The sequence below is a fragment of the Salvia miltiorrhiza genome, chromosome 3 (assembly GCF_028751815.1).
Source record: "Salvia miltiorrhiza cultivar Shanhuang (shh) chromosome 3, IMPLAD_Smil_shh, whole genome shotgun sequence".
Taxonomy (NCBI): Eukaryota; Viridiplantae; Streptophyta; class Magnoliopsida; order Lamiales; family Lamiaceae; genus Salvia; species Salvia miltiorrhiza.
The window spans coordinates 8,900,694-8,906,986 of NC_080389.1; the positions used below are offsets into that span (position 1 = coordinate 8,900,694).

The 6,293-nt window shown below is 37.7% G+C and overlaps 1 long non-coding RNA gene across 1 annotated transcript; it reads right to left on the reverse strand.

The window, feature by feature from the left end:
* Positions 1 to 1,982: 1,982 nt before the first annotated feature.
* On the reverse strand, positions 1,983 to 4,236 carry LOC131017400 (uncharacterized). Its single transcript, XR_009099596.1, has 3 exons — positions 4,085 to 4,236; positions 2,708 to 2,761; positions 1,983 to 2,272 (listed from the first exon to the last, which is right to left on the reverse strand). It is a non-coding gene; the product is annotated as an uncharacterized LOC131017400 (long non-coding RNA).
* Positions 4,237 to 6,293: the final 2,057 nt, after the last annotated feature.

The window sequence follows — 6,293 nt, forward strand, 5'->3', positions numbered from 1 at the left end:
CAAAAAAATTTGCTTCGGGGGGCGGTAGCCCCCAAACCCCCTTGTAAATATTTTGAGACGTCGTAGTTCAATAAATTCAGCACCCACCCCCTAAACATTTAATCCATGTTAAGATACTCTAAGCTGAGTATTTGAGAGAGAAAGTTTGTATTTCATATATGCAAAACTGAATTTACAGAGCTCAAACTAAACCTATTTATACAAAGTATAATCTGCAGATAAGCTAACAAACTAGCTAACAAACTTGCTTAACAAACTAACTATCGTTTAACCAATTTAGCTAACTATTGCATACTGGATTGTTGATGTGTTGCTGACTAGATTGTTGTCATGGATAAATACTCTAATACGCCCCCAAGAAACCTATCTAGGATCGTTGCAGACAAGATTCAAGCGATCACGAAGTGTGCAAAAACGAGTGTCAGCCAGCGGTTTGGTGAAGACATCAGCTATCTGATAAGAGGAAAGCACATGTCCAACTTCTATAGTGTGATCTGCAACTTTCTCCCTGATGTAGTGAACATCAACTTCTATATGCTTAGTCCGCGCATGGAACACCGGATGTTGGCCAAGGCAAGTGCGCTAATATTATCACACCATAGCTTATGTGGTGTGTGAAGCTCAATTCCAAGTTCTGAACAGAGGCCTTTGAGCCAAACAATATCAGTTGTTGATGTAGCATACTCCTGTATTCAGACTCCGCGCTACTTCTCGACACTACTTCTTGTTTTTTGGCAGACCAGTTGAGAAGATTGGAGCCTAAAAATATGCAGTGGCCACCAGTGGAACGCCTATCATCTGGGCAACTGGCCCAATCTGCATCTAAATATGCTGCAAGTTGAGAAGAATTAGAAGGCACAAACTATAACTTAAGATTGATGGTGCCTTTCAAATACCGAAGAAGTCGTTTGCAAGATGACCAGTGCACAGTGGAGGGAGAGGTGAGAAACTGGCTGAGCTTGTTAACTGAGAATGCAATATCAGGCCTTGTAAGAGTTGGATATTGCAAAGCACCTATTGTGCTTCTATAGAGCGTGGGATCATCAAAGAGAACTCCATCAGTTTTTGATAGTTTTGTGGCTGGTGTCATTGGAGTTGGACATGGTTTACAATCCATCATTTTGGTCTTGAGGAGAAGCTCACTGATATACTTTTGCTGACAAAGTTGAAATACTCCTGCAGATTTGTGAACTTCAACACCCAAAAAATAGTTAACCAAACCCATATCTTTGACAGAAAATTTGGCATGTAATGTATCAATGACTGAAGTGATCAAAGTAGAATCATCCCCTATTATCAAAATATCATCCACATACACCAATATAAGAGTGAGAGAGGAACCTTTCTTATGAAAGAAAAGAGAAAAATCTGAATCAGATCTCTGAAATCCTAGTTGATATATCTCTTTCCTAAGGGTGTCATACCAAGCCCTAGGAGCTTGCTTAAGCCCATATAATGCTTTTTCCAGTTTACATACATACTCTGGATAAATAGGGTCTTGAAAACCTGCAGGTTGTGCCATATAGATTGTATCTGTTAGTTCCCCATTCAAGAATGCATTATTCACATCAATTTGCCTGATATCCCACCCTTTTGTTGCAGCTAAAGAGAAGATTAATCTGATTGTAGAGGGTTTTACTACAGGACTGAAAGTCTCAACAAAATCGACCCCAGCCAATTGTTCAAACCCTCGAGCAACAATTCTTGCTTTGAGCTTATCCAGTGTATAATCTGGATTGAGTTTGACCCTGGATATCCACTTATTGCTAATCACTTTTTGACTAGGATCAGGGGGTATGAGAGTCCAGGTTCCTTTACCCAACATGGCATTAAACTCTTTCTCCATTGCTTCAAACCAACCTTTGTGTGACTGTCACAGCCCGACCTAAACTAACAACAGTTAAGTCGGGGAAAGGTGTGACTGGGGAAGGGAAAAAGAAAATGAAAAATAAAGGAGATTTAAATAATAATAATGAACCTTCTTTAACGATGAATTACTTTAATATTGGATAATCATAAGCAATCACTTTTAAAACTCATGAGTAGACAACTTACAACACAACGACAAGTTGTCTAACTTTCAAGTGACATAATTCTCAAAGCTATTGATTTAAAATATGTACAACACATCAATAAAATAGAATAGACTAAGTGTTGCAGCGGAATAATTCATGTGGATTACATGTATGAAGACATGGAATCCTGAGCCTGGTTTAATACATATACATCAAAGAATTTGTTCTGCTCGCTTCCATCTGCACCACTGCTTAACCTGCATATTTAGAAACATACGCAGGGCTGAGTACCAAAAAGCACTCAGTGGTCATGCCGAAATAACTTTAAAGCTTGCTCTTAGAGCTATATATTGAACTTGCCCTCTCAAACGTAAAACTTCTCTATAATCATCATAACATCATATACGTCTGCAGACAATTAATATGTATGTACCATATCTACGCATCATATAACTCTGAGTGTTGAGAAGTAGGCCTCCTTCTCAAACACGATGACAAGCTAACACAAAGGTTAACTGTCAACTCTGTGTACACAAATCCTGACTCGCTCAGGACCCGAATTCGTTCTTCTATGTAGATGGTATCATACAAATCTCAAATATTGGCAAGTCAATAATTGGAAAAATAAATGCATACACTCAAACTTTATATAATAAAGTATGCATCTTTACTTCTTGAGTTAGTAAGCCCACCTGATACGCTTAATGAAATAGAAGTCCTTGTTCATTCTACACTGCCACTCGAACCTTCATTATAATGAGGTTCCCACGTAAGATTGGATAATAAGTAAGTAAATAAAAAGTAAATCTTGAATGAAACTTCTATCACTTGAAAGTTGCATCCTCTAATCTGAGTATTCTACTTATATGGACTTAACTAAAAGCAAATAGTAACATCACATCTCTTGGGATATCTCAAATTGAGAAAAGCTTAAGAGTAAACTAATCCATTCTATATAGATTAGCTTACAATTAATAACTAAACATCAATCACTTAGCATAGTTCTATTAATAACTTGCTCAAGTAAGAAATCTCAAATATGTAATCATATATGAATCTCAACTTTGAAATATCATATGAAATCAACCTCTTTAAAGAAAAATACAAACTTTACATTTTTAGAAATCTCTCAGAGTCTATTTTTATTAGAAAGTTACAAAAATACAATACATCAAGTGTATGAGAAGTTATATCACAAAAGGCAGAATCTGCCACTGAACTTCGCTGCTTCGTGCAGTACATTTCAGAAAATAGTTTGACATATCTAAAGTCGTCGGATTTGGCCGAAATTTTGCAGAGATCTAATAATCATAATGAAGTTACTACAGTAAAAATTTCAAGGAATTTGGACTATGGGAACATCATTAAAATCATCCCACAAGAAACTGTTCTGTCAAGCTAAAAATTGACAGCAATGCATCCTTGGTTTCAATTTAACTTATAACTCATACTTTGACCAAATAAAAAGTGTAGAGACTCAAATACATGATTATAATACATAGTAGGATGCTTTAACTTCAACCTTAACTCATGCTTAACACCTCAACAAAGCCAACAAGTTATAACATAACAATTCTCCATACATTCGAGCCTTACAAAAAAAAAATGAGGTAATAGGGTTGTTCTAATTTCCATATCTAATAACATCAAATCATAATATATTTATATCCATCAATTAATAGCATATAAACCTTCTTAACTCAAAAGCCCTAATTTCCATTAAACTAACAAACTCAATCTCACATCCTATATGGTGTAAACTCACAATTTATTCATATATGACATAAATTCCAGCTCAAAAACACATATGTGAACTAAATTATTCAAGAACATAATCACAACTCTCAAACTCAACCTAGGGTTCTTGAGCAAAATTAAAATTCAGTGAGAATTAACACAATTAGCCACCATAATCATGCTTAGGACCATCAAAAACATAATATATCTCAATATCGAAATCATACTTCAACTCTAGTATGAAATCCCCAAATTTTCGAAACCCTAGAAGTCGATACATAACTTTTCTTCAAGCTAAAAATCACAAATAGATATAGAATTAAAGAATTCACCTTTTCTTTCAAATGGTACAGCTACTGCCTCAAGATTTCTCTACGATTTTCAACTTGAAGAAAGAAGGTGATGCTTCTGTTTTTGGGGGAAAGAGTCGATAGTTTTGAGAACAAGAAAATGAGATCTCTTCAAATACCACTACACCTATTTAATTATAGGGGTATTGGCCAATAAATACATCAATTTTCCCAATTTTCTAGAATATAACATCACCTTTAGTTTTTGCTCCATAATACACCACCTTTATGATTCTTCTAGTTTCTCCCATGACCATTTTCTGAAAATTCTAAAACTACCCCAAAATAATCAAAATTGCAGAATAACCCCAACATATTCAAAACCAAGACAAAATACCCTTATTATGATTTCTAAAACAGTTTAACCATTAATCAGACCCAACATGCTTCCGTAACACTTCGAAATAAATCTTTAATTTTAAACCAACATTATACCTTTGTCGACTGGTCTTCTTCAGGAGTCAGTCTTGTTGCGTTTTACGGCTCGTCTGCCTACCTGGCACGCACCAACCACACACTCGCAAGAGATGGTTGCAACCCTTCTCCTTCACTAAGTGCCGACTCAATATTTTGTTGGAAAAAATAAAGAAAATATTTTTACTCAACCGGAATAGTTGGACAAAAACTAAGCGTTTATAGAGGAATTATATAATAATTAATTTATTTCATAAAATACTCCCCAAGGGAGGAGACTAACTTGTTTAGCTACTCATAGTAGCTAATACTTGTGTACATAAAATAAAAAGGAACTAAAACTAAAACGAAAAAACTTTGGAAAATAAAACTAAAATTACAAAGATAATTTTCTAGAGAGAGAATGTGGTGTGTGAAAATGTGTTGTGATTTTCGGATGCCTTCTTCTCTCCAGAGCTTGAGTTTATATAGAGGTTTGATCCCCTCTATTATTGCTCGGTTGTTGGCCTCGGATTCTCTCTTCGTGGCCAGCTTTCTTGATTGTGACTTCCACCTTCTTTTGTCGGCCATAATTGCCGACAATAGTTAATGTCATCACATGGTGCTGGACCCTTGCTTTATTATCGTTTTGTGATAATGTTGGTAGGGGCCGGCTGCTTTTCCCTTCCACTCACGTTTGTCCTGGAGCGTTTGGTGAGTGGTCCTCCTGTCATTCCACCCACTTTTGTCGTTTCTTTTGTGGGTGCGATCCTTGCTGTGAATCACATGATTCACTTTGCTTTGTCGGCCACCTTACTTTTTTGGTGCCCGAGGGTTTCTTCCCTTTGGAGTCTGATGCTCATCATGTTCATCAGACCGAAACCTCCTTCTATCAGGCTTCGGGAAGAATCCTTTGCCGAATTCCGGCTCCTTCTGCGATGAACATTGATCGCAGACTTTCTCGATCCAATGGCCCAGATGAGCCATGTTGCAAAATTTGCGACAAGTCTCCTTGCTCCCCGCTATCTTGTTTTCCCACAACATTTGCCGTTTATTTTCAAAGGATTTTTCGGCAAAATGGGTCGTAGTTTCTGTCATTGTGTTAACCAGGAACGTTCCTAGATCCGAGCTTTGGTAGAACTTGAATCTGGACTTCATTTTGTCCATCTCTGTGAGACAGACCCATAGACCCCATGCTCGTCTAGTGGAGATTTGATCCTCCTTGAATGTTGAGACGATTGCGGCCTGGAAATCGGGAACTTTGATCCGATTCAGAGCTCCCGTGTCAGGTCTCCGAAGCTTGATGAAGTGGAAAGCTTCACGGATTCCTTTTCCAACTGGTTCCGGTGCTGCACTGAAAAAGTACAATTCCAGAACATCTCCCCGTTTGAGAGACTCATTGTTCTCCCATGCATCAAACACCGTTTTCTGGATCCATTTGGGTAGACCCTTGATCTCGGTGAAGGCTGGAGAAGTGGTATAAACTGAGGCTAACGCCCCGAACTCATACCATTCCTTGACGTCGTTTGGATTGGCTCCTGGGGTTGTCCAAACTCGAGGATATTTTCCTGCAACATCAACCCGACAATTTCCCAGATTAATGCCCTTTCTCGTGAGGAGTTTCTCCCACCTGTCTTGATACATCTGCCAAGAAGGAGAAATATCAATAAAATCAGTATCAACCTTAACTTGGCCGGTCATAGGCCTAAGATTGATCTCTTCCTCTTTTACCCCAGAGGTGGAGGGTTGACATGTTGATTCAGGGTATGACCCCTTAACAACATCTTTTCCTCGAGGG